General features: G+C 29.1%; 1 long non-coding RNA gene across 1 annotated transcript; it reads left to right on the top strand.

The window, feature by feature from the left end:
- The first annotated feature begins 1,294 nt into the window (after nt 1-1,294).
- On the top strand, nt 1,295-2,520 carry LOC145952920 (uncharacterized). The gene is made up of 2 exons (XR_014430416.1): nt 1,295-1,860; nt 2,143-2,520. It is a non-coding gene; the product is annotated as an uncharacterized LOC145952920 (long non-coding RNA).
- The last annotated feature ends 8,121 nt before the right edge of the window (nt 2,521-10,641 follow it).

Below are 10,641 nucleotides of genomic sequence, written 5' to 3'. Positions count from 1 at the left end.
CTAGGGACCATCTATTATTTTATTTATCTTAAATTGAGAGACAGTTATAATTTTATATATAAAAAAAAATATGGTTTTTTAATTTTTGTTTTGATAGTTTCAATAAAATGAAAAACCACGTGTTATGTGTGGTGGAAGTTTTTCTTTTTTTCTTCATGTGTGTAGTAACTAGTAAGCCAGATTTATTTTACATACAAGAACTTTTAAATTGAAGTAAGGCAGATTTATAAATAAAATAAATAGATAATATATATTTTCATTATTAACGATTAATATTTATTTTATTATTATATTATATTAGATATAAAATATATTAAGGAGATAAGACTTTAAAATTAGAAATAAAATTTTGAAAATAAATTATTTAAATCATATAGTACATCAACTCTAGTAATACAATATATAATCACAATCTTAGGGATGATTAGAAGTTAAAAAAAGAAGATATTGAGGTCCTAGAGTCATTATCCCTTACTCTTCTCTAGAATTTTGAAATCTAAAACTTATGATGTTTACTTATATATATATATATATATATATATATATATATATATATATATATATATATATATGAAAAATCAAGGGTTACAATGCTAACTCCGGTAAATTCTCTAAGGGACCAGTTTAACAAGTGGTGCATCGGTGGTCAATTAATAATGACCGTAGATGAGAAGTTTAAAAAAGTAAACGGTTGAGATTGAATTTAATGTTTAATTTTGAACAATTGCATATTAGTCCTTTGAAATTTGATATTGACGGACATTTTCTATTGTTTAGGGTTCCGTTTAACATGGGTGAAGTACGAGTCTCCGACGGTGGTGGTGGTATTTTGTTACGATTGTGGCGGTAGTTTGTTGGGAAGCATGGGTGAATTATGAGTTTGGCACGGTGGTCGTGTTTTGTTTGTCGCCGGCCGCAACCCCTGTGAAAAGGGTTTTTTGATTGTGGAGTGGGAAGAGCGGATTGATGACGCGTTAGTGCAGGGTATTGCTTAGAAGAAGAAAATAGTGGTGGGTTGAACATTGTTGATGGCTGAAGTTTTGGTTTTGTTGTTTGTTAACATTTTTGTTGAAAATTGTGTTTATGGTAATGGTATTATTTGTTGAGCATTGAAATATGTTTGTTACTAGATTGATTTTGTTTTTGTTAAAATCTTATTGACAAATTTGATTTTTGTTAGATTTGATTATATGAAATATAGTTTTACATGAATGGAAGACAGTGGGGCGTGGTATGCAGAGTAGGCGAAGTGAGATTGAGGAAATGCAGTGTGAGGTTGTTAGATTTGTTTTAGGAAGTTTATGAAGTTGATCCTTGATTTTGTGTGTATACGTTTGTACTGCTGTATGTGCCCCCCTGTATTGTTAAACAGAAATTTTGGTTAGTTGAAGCATAGAATGCAGAGATACAGCTGCAGCTTAAAGAAGGTGGAATAAGTAAGCAAACTTTATGAGGAGGTGGTCGTGATGGTTAGGTGTTTGTGTAATCGTTAATGTTGTGAATTGTTGTAGAATGTTGTGTTTGTTAGCAGAATACAAATAGGATGATGATGTTATGTTAGGAGTACCTAATTGTAAACTGGATGTGAAGTTGAATATAAGTGTTACAGAAGCAATTTCAGTAGTCCCAATTGCCACTACTGCGACCCCTCCCCCATTTTGTTTTGGCTGAAGATGAATTTGGTTATGTACACCGTGGAGTGGTACCTGATGAGCAGGTTGTTGCAATGATGAGGTATAAGTTAACTGGTGCTCAGGGTGATGAAGAATTTTTGTCAGAAATAGAGGTTTTAAGTTGAACACAACATCGTAATGTTGTGATGGTTTAGGGTTTTGTGTGGAGGATGGAAGAAAATTTATGGTTAGTATGTCGAACTCCAATAATTTTGTAATGTTAAAATGTATGAATGTAAGGTTGTTTGTTAAGTCTATGTTTTTACCATTGCAATTAGTAGGTTGATGTTAATCTTGTATGTTTTTTTTTTTGCTACATCTTTATTATAGTATGTTATTAGGTAGTTCGTGTTACGTGGTTATTCTGAAGGATTGTGTATGTTAATATAAAGAATCATGCTTTCAGCGGATAAGATGTCTGAACTAAGTGCGAGTAATGGATTTAGTTGGAAAATTTTGGCCTTGCTAGGTGGCATACGAATGGAGAAAAGGATGTGGAAGTGGAAAGCAGGGTGGCTGGAACATTTGGTTAGTGTAGTACTGAATGAAAGGCAGTTGTTTATCATTAGTAAGTGATGGTGGAAAAATTGCTCTTGTATGGATACGTATTTGACTCCAGAATGCACTGAAAGTGGTAAAATCAGTAAAGAAGTTGATGTTTTCTCCTTTGGGGTAGTAGAGCTTGTTACTGGATGTAAAGCTTTACATAAAAGCAGACCCAAAGGGCAGCAATGGCTCCATGAATGGGTAAGATTGTTAGTTACCTATTTACGATTCATGAGTTTAATGCTATCACATTTATCATGTATATGAAATTGGTGTTTAGGTATTGATTTGAAGTTGTTAATTTCATATATACTGGTTTAATAATGTCAGTAATGAATAATTATTAAAACCATGTGATTAAAAATGGATTCGTGTGTTTTTGGATGTAGAATATAATAAAAAGCATGTTTAAATAGTACATTAAAATTAGAGATAACGAAGTTAGTTTCATTTAATAATGACAAAATATGAAATACAAAAATGTGATTGTTTTTGGCTGAGTGTTTCAAAGTTGTGAAGAAAGGTAGAATTATATTGGACCTCTTGCAATATATATATCCAAAAAACTAATCAAAAAATAATTGGGCGAAGTGATACAATATTTTGGTTGCAGAATAAGGATCCAAAAATGTGCAGCCCAGCTGATGATATTAAATCCTAAACGTGTAGGCTCATTCGTGAAGTTGTTTTCTGAATTCAATTTATGATAGTCCAATACTTTGACAGAATTCTGCAGCTTTGATGTGGATGGTGCGTTTATATTCATTATGATCACCGGAAACCAAATCTAAAGCAATTTTAATTCGAACAGTTTCTTCATCAAGGCTCTGAAAATGTTATATTGTTTGACCTATATTAATATGCATAAGTAAAATAGAATGTAATTTGAAATGTATTGCATTATTTGCTCACCACTTTGATTAAGTTTGGTTGAAATACATATTCCATATACATCCATTGTAAAACCCAAATAATAGAGTTGTTACTGTTATGCATTGGAAAAAAAAGTTGTGAATATAAAATTCATTATGAAAAAAAAAATAAAAGTAAATTAGCATTGGTTACCTATGGCCACAATTTGGAACTGCCCTTCCTTGCAAAATATCCCAGCTTTCTCCATGTACTAATTCTTTAACAAAATTTTGAGGATAAAAACTTGATTCCATCAATTGTATTATGACGTTGGACTGAAACAGGAAAATAGTATATATGAAATTGATAGTGAAGTTAGGATGGTTGATTTATTTGGAGTTATTTGTGACATACTATTCGCATCATGTTGTAACGTCTACGATCCATTGTTTCGTCCTTCAGATAAGAATCCAAATGGTATATTACATTGTCTTCTAAGCTAAGAACCATCAAATACCAGTGTCCGCTATATTCCTCAATTGGCACATATATCTATGAAAAGCAAAATATTTTATTAAATGGGTAAATGAAATGTAGTTAAATAAATAGTTTAGTATTTCATTTGAAAGAAATATGGAATGCAGTATACATATTTTAATTTTTGATATGGTTTCATCCAGTGTTTTGCATATGTTTCCAATAGGTCTTCAATTGTGTCTCCTTCAATGATAGCTCTCTGTAAATATGACAATTTTGATAGATGTTATTAGGTGTAGTAAAGAAGGAAAACTAATGATGAAAATGTTGATAATAGATGTTATTTGAAGTTTATAATTGTACATTAAATAGATAGGAAAATTAAAATTATAGTAATTTAGTGTAAAAGTTATATGATAATATTTACAAATTGTGAAAATTATTAGTCAGAAAAGAAAAGTAAAGTGTATTGGGTTGTGGAGTTGAAAAAAAAAAGTTAGAAAAATAATAAGAATGAAAGGTTACCGCAAATTCAGGAGAAAGACACCAAATGGTTTGGTCAGTAATCTTGTCCTGCATATCAGTGATCTTCATTGACATCCAAGCAACAACCTAATGAGGTTAGAGAGCAGAAAGGGTAATGAGTATTGTTGTAGATGATTAAACATTATGAAATATTAAATTTATACGTATACCTGACGTTTGATTTTATTTCCAGGACTTAAACATTGTAATTGTTGTCTTGTAACCTCTGTGTAATTCATCTTTAGGAGTACTTCACTAGAGGAAAAGAAATAGAAAAAAAAGTATAAATAAGAAGACAAAATTGTAGTTGTAAATATTTAACACAGTATGAATGAGTTATGAAAATGGTAACCTGAGTTTATAGTCAGGGTAAAAAATATAGGTGGAAAGTCGTAATTGTTCTTTTGTTAATGCCATCTCTTGGGTAGGCCTAAAAATTGAGTTGATTTTCTACAATAGACATGTGTTAGAGGAGTTGTATTAAAAAAAGATGGAAAAGGTAAAGATTTTTACCCGTGGCAAAATGTGGCCTACAGCAACGATACCATCTAACTCATCATCACTTGATGGTATATCTTGCACATTTGTCTTGTTTGGCTGTTGAACCTGGTTTTTTGCATTCTGTGTTAACTCAGTTGGTATGTTAGGTATTTTAACATTGGTTTGTGCAGTTGAGTCGTTAAATGTCAAGTTTCTGTATACATTGGATGGCAGCGGTGTCTCCAATGACCCTTCGTTAATTGTTGGCTAAAAAAAAGGAATTGTAGTTTTAGTGGAATGGAAAAAGTAATTTCATTGACAAGTAATTGAATGTATTATAAAGTAAATGTAAAGTAAAATATGCATACGACCTTCCGTTTGAGTGGAATGGAAAAACTACTATTTTGATTGTAGTTGGGTGGTTGTGTTGACTGACGATGATGAACTCCCAGTTGAATTGCATTGGTGTTGTTCGAAGATGAATATCCAACTATATTGTTATTGCTCAAAATGCTTTTACCAATCATCTTACGCTTACTTGGTCTTGTATCAACTTGATTCAGAATGTGTGACTGATTCATAAATTTCCGTTGGGATTGCTTTGACAATGGAGATGAATTCCGACAAAATATTCGCTTAGGTGTGGTGTTGAGTCCAGTATCTGTATTTATTGTTGTTAATGTTGGAGAATTTTGTTGAACATTCATTGAGCGAGAAATTGCAGTCATAGTTATATCTCTTGTAATATTAATTTGAGACTCAATCTTTGCAAGCTTCGTATGTATTTCATTTTGTTTTTTCTCCATTTCTTGAAGACGGTCATTAACACCCTATAAAAGAAGGTTGTAAAAAAATGAAGTTAGTATATATGAGGGAACCATATATGAGATTGAGGTTGTTGCGTAAGGAAAAAAGTATAAAATGTTTGATGGAAAACCTGAGTGATGTTAGAAATGAGTTTTGTTGCGGAGTATATGGCCTGAATAGTTTTGTCAAGAAGTAGTACTTCAAATGCATTCTACAAAATGAAGCATTAAATGATTTGAGCATATACATGTACATAATGACAACGATTTTTGAGATGTAGTAGAATAAGAGTATTACCTTGGAATGATTTTCATGTTGGTTGGCTGTGTCAGGATTATTCGTTAAAGCAATAACTTCTATTGGCCTGTAAAAAAAGATTTGTTTACCAAGCATGAAACTTTGATGAATGAATACAACTGTTTTACAATAAATGCATTGTTAAACTAACCCAAAAGAAGTTGAAGTGTTTTCAAAGGGTTTAGCATTTGTTGACGACGTAATGGTTGGACTTTTGTTTGTTGCTGGCGCTGGGATTCCCATAGTAATTGCTTCTGTGTTCATGCGGGTGGCATCAGGAGAATTCATAGCAAGTGGTGAAAAATGTAGTTCCTTATTTGTGTCCATTGTAAAGGAGTAAAGTGTGTTAAGGTTTTGTAATTGAGATTTAATTTTATTATATAAATTTTGTAGACTTAGGGTTAATAATGAAATTCATTAATAGTTGATTTAATGTTTGACATGTAGCAGTGAAGAATTAATTGCATGCAGCAGTGAAATATTGTAAGAAATGTGTGGTAATTTTGTACCGTCAGCCGTAATAATTAATTTTGTAAAAATTATTTTATAATTTAATGATTTGTGACATGAATACTGATATTGTGACGCTTCGGTGGATGCTAGGTTAATGAATTGTGATAGTTGGATTAATAATTTAATATGGAAAAAGTTATGGATTTATTGATGAGTGGGACGGAGACAGGTGTGTTGCCAAATTAATGAGCTTCCTCGGGACAGTAAAAGGTTCATCAAACCTGTGATAGACCGTCCATCATTACGTAGAGCAGTAGGTTGTAAGATTTGGTTGGGCAAAATTACGGTGCTTTGTTTGCCCTTCCGTTTTGAAAAGTTTATTTGTTAATGAATGAATATTCAAAAACAGCATATGTAAAATGAATTATTGATGCAGCAAGTTAGTGGGTAAAAATGTAAATGTTATGTCGTGAACAAAAATATATACTATTATAACAAAATTACTTATAATTTAAAATTGATGATACTTACATAATATTTTGAAGACTTTAAATTCATTTGTTTCATACTTAATAAATTTCATATTAATGTAATGTTTATAGTGTACAAATGCAGAACCTTTGATTATGATAGTTATTTATATAAGACTTTATAATAAAAAATAATATAAGAAAAATTAAAAATAAAAAAACAAATACAAAATTTGTGTGATTTGTTAAAAGAATGGTTAATTTATTTATTATAACAAGATTTGAATAATATAAAATCAATGTATATAAGAATTCATAGGAAGAAGTGATTATATTGGAAACCATAAATGTTTAACGGTACACAGAAATAAATAATTTATAGTGTTTATAATATTGGTATTTGAGTTATAAATTTTTAATAAAAAAAATGTAATTGTTATCAATATATAATAATTGTTTTTTAGTGAAGAGAAAAAAAAAAACAATTGTTACAATAACATATTAAATTTATATATGTTGTTATAATATATATTAAAGTTGTTACCATTAAAGGCTTTAGTGATACAAGTTAGGTTTAAGTATTAAGTACATAGTTCAAAGAATGAATGTTAATATGAATAGTATGAAGTACATTTTTATTAATTGTCATGTATGTGAGTGTTTTGTGTTTAGGGTTTAGGGTTAAGCGTTAGTGTTTAAGGTTTATTTTGTGATGAAGCACTTATATAAGTGGTATATAAGTGAAGCATGAATTGTAACCTACACCCTAAACATATAAAGTAATAGAACATAAGAGACCATATTACTATGGATCCAAATTTTCGTTAATTTGAGTTAAAATAATGAATTGATTTTAAAAACCAAAAAATATCACACGTGTTACGATGTAGTGCATCAGTTGGTAATGATTTTCGAAATATGTCGTACTGACATAAGAACGGCCCGTTGCAGATATCAAAATAAGACAGGAGGAATGGATGAGAACGAGGTGTTGCGAAATTTCAACGGACCGTTCAGACATTACGTCGGGTCGTTGCAGGTTGAAAACATAGTCAATACTAGTTAAACGACAACAGACCCTTGTGCAATCGGAACGGTCCGTTGTAAGAACATATTTGTGATAACAAATTTATAAAGGAAAATTATATATTATTTTCATTCTCCTAAATTACATTTAAAAATTAAAGTATACTTTTAAAATTCATAATGTTTATGTATTACAATTAGAGGTTCACATTAAATTAAATATAGTTTTTCATTTTATAATGTGTTTCTATTACAATTAGAGGTTGACATTAATTATAATGTGTTTCTATTACAATTAGAGGTGAACCATGCACGACTTCTTAAAATGGTGTATCACATGACATATGGCAGCATTTAGGATATGTACGTAAGACTTTAAAGTTTAGGATTTATGAAAGACAAAAGCTTAATCCTAAAATGTAAATCATAATTAATAAAGAAAATGCACAATTTTATGTTTTTTAAATTTTTTTTACTTTTACTTATGTAGTTGTTAGTTTGTATAAATTGTAATTTATATATAATTATATATGTATATATGTATATATATAATTAATTGAATTTATATAGTTATATTTTTTGTATATTATGTTTAAATAAATATAAATGTTTGTGTTAAGATGTTAAGGACATAGGTGTAGAAGTTACAGTTAGAATAATGTATTTACTACATACTTGAGATAGGGAAAGTTAATATGAATTGTATTATGTAAATTGAATATGAATTCTAATTTAAGTAGAAGTTACAGTATGTGTGTTTGGGGTAAATATTTGTAAGATTTAGTCATAATATATATAGCATAAAAAGGTAAACCCTAATCTAAAAGCCACATACCATAAATGATATACACAGAATATTTAAATGTTTGATGTGTATAGTTTCAGTTTTTATTTTATTGTTTTTGTTAGATATTTATAATATTGACTATAAATATTTTATTAACAAAATAAGACAATACTTATAAAGCATAAACGAATTCACAGTATATTTATAGAATTTTTGTGAAAATATAATTTGGTTATAATGATGTTTACATTTTTATAGGTCTTACTTCGATTTTTGACAACTGAACGTAGAGTTTGTGACAAATTTTGATAAAATTCATTATTATAGTAATTGTTAAAAGTTAATTATTTTCTCATAAAGATTATTTATAACAATTTGAAAATTAAAGTTGATTTTTTTGAATTATTTATGAAATTGAAAGTTGTGATGCATTATTGACGAGTTGGTAAGCCACGATACCACAAATATAGGAATATTTAATTGTAATTATGCAGCAAATGAAAATTTAACAATGAAAATAAAACATTTAATAACAGTCATCCATATTTAAAAACAACATACACTTAAAATACAATATTGTTATGATGATTAAGTCATATATCCTTTTGAATTACCTGAGACAAACATGGAACAAACAATTAGTAAATAATATTAATTGGTTTATATGCAATATAAAAATGTTATTAAATTAAAATTGACTGTGTATACTGACCCGTTGCACATTGTTTTTGGTTATGTTTAAAAAGTATGGACCACGAAAACGGCCTGGGGCAAAGACCACAATCTAAAAAAAAGTTAAAGTAAATAAATTAGACAATTAAGTTAAATTTGATATATTGTTAGTACAAATATTACCTCCCTCAACACTAAGACACAACCAACAACAATGTGTTGGCCGTATTGTGGGTGGCCCTTTGCTTTGTAATGTAGGCTTGCCCCAATGGTTGCAGTTGGGTCCTAAATTAAGCATTATGTTATTATTAAATGAAATATTTTTAATGAAGTATACGAAAGTTTAGTATTGATACCTTCAATTTAAGTGTATAATTGTCGTTGCCTGTTGGGGTCATGGAGTCGACAAAAGCAACAACAGTTGCAACCCTTTCTAAATTATGGTCTATGTTAATCAATGGTGTCACTTCTGGTAGTCCTATTGTTAATAAACAGATACAACACATTATTTTAATTGCGTTGGAATATTTAAAGAGATAGACATAAATAATGGAAGAAACCTCTGGATTTTACATAATGTAGAGCATAACGCCAGGGGTTAGTGTTGAACACCATGTTGGCAACTCGGCCAATATTTGAATGCAATTGTTTTGCTGATAAAGGATTATCAGATTGCCTATTGGTGATCTCAGCTTGCACCATACCAGCAGGTCCAGGAATAACAGTGGGTATGTTAAATGACCTAAATGTGTGGTCATCATTATCGTCTCCAAGTTCCTGCGGTGGTGGTGATAATGGAGACAATGGTCGTTGTTCTGTAGCGTCATCAACTTCCTTAGCTTCCCTAATCCTTCTCCATTGAGATAGTAATTGTTCATGTATGATTTCTTCCTCTGACCGAAGTAAGTGTTGCTCCTCATCGCTGTCTGGTACGTAATCCACTCCTCTACGAGACATTTCTAATATAAAAAAACAAATATTATTGTAATAATATTAATTGATTTTGTCATTTATTTAATATTTATCATGTATTTCAATATAAATAAATTAAAGAAATTTGATGTACGGTTTTTATTTACAATTATTAAATAATACATTCAGTATATATATATATATATATATATATATATATATATATACTTTTTTTAATGATATTTATAGTATTTTATAATTTAGTTAAACACGGTACGTTAAATTAATTCAAATGATTTAACTTATAATATCTGGAAAATAATATCATTTGAGTAGGTTGAGGATATTTCATACGTTTGTGTTTAATAATTTCAATATTTTTACTTAAATGTGTTTATTATAAAAATTAAAATACTGCTTAAATATATTATTTATATTAACTTAGAATATAAGTAACATATATGCAAATATAGGTTTTTTTTTATTAAATTATTTAATTTTAAATTTTTTTATCTTACATAGCATTTATTAAGTATCAAATTTATTAGAATATGAGTTATAATAAATATAGTATTGTATTTTAATAGATAGTTCATATACATGACATTTGATTAGAACATGAATTTAAGGATAAACTGAAATATTGAATTGTTATATTAGACTT

The sequence above is a fragment of the Cajanus cajan genome, chromosome 10 (assembly GCF_000230855.2).
Source record: "Cajanus cajan strain Asha chromosome 10, NIPB_CcT2T_4, whole genome shotgun sequence".
NCBI classification, from domain to species: Eukaryota; Viridiplantae; Streptophyta; class Magnoliopsida; order Fabales; family Fabaceae; genus Cajanus; species Cajanus cajan.
This window is presented reverse-complemented; position numbering and strand designations above follow the sequence as displayed.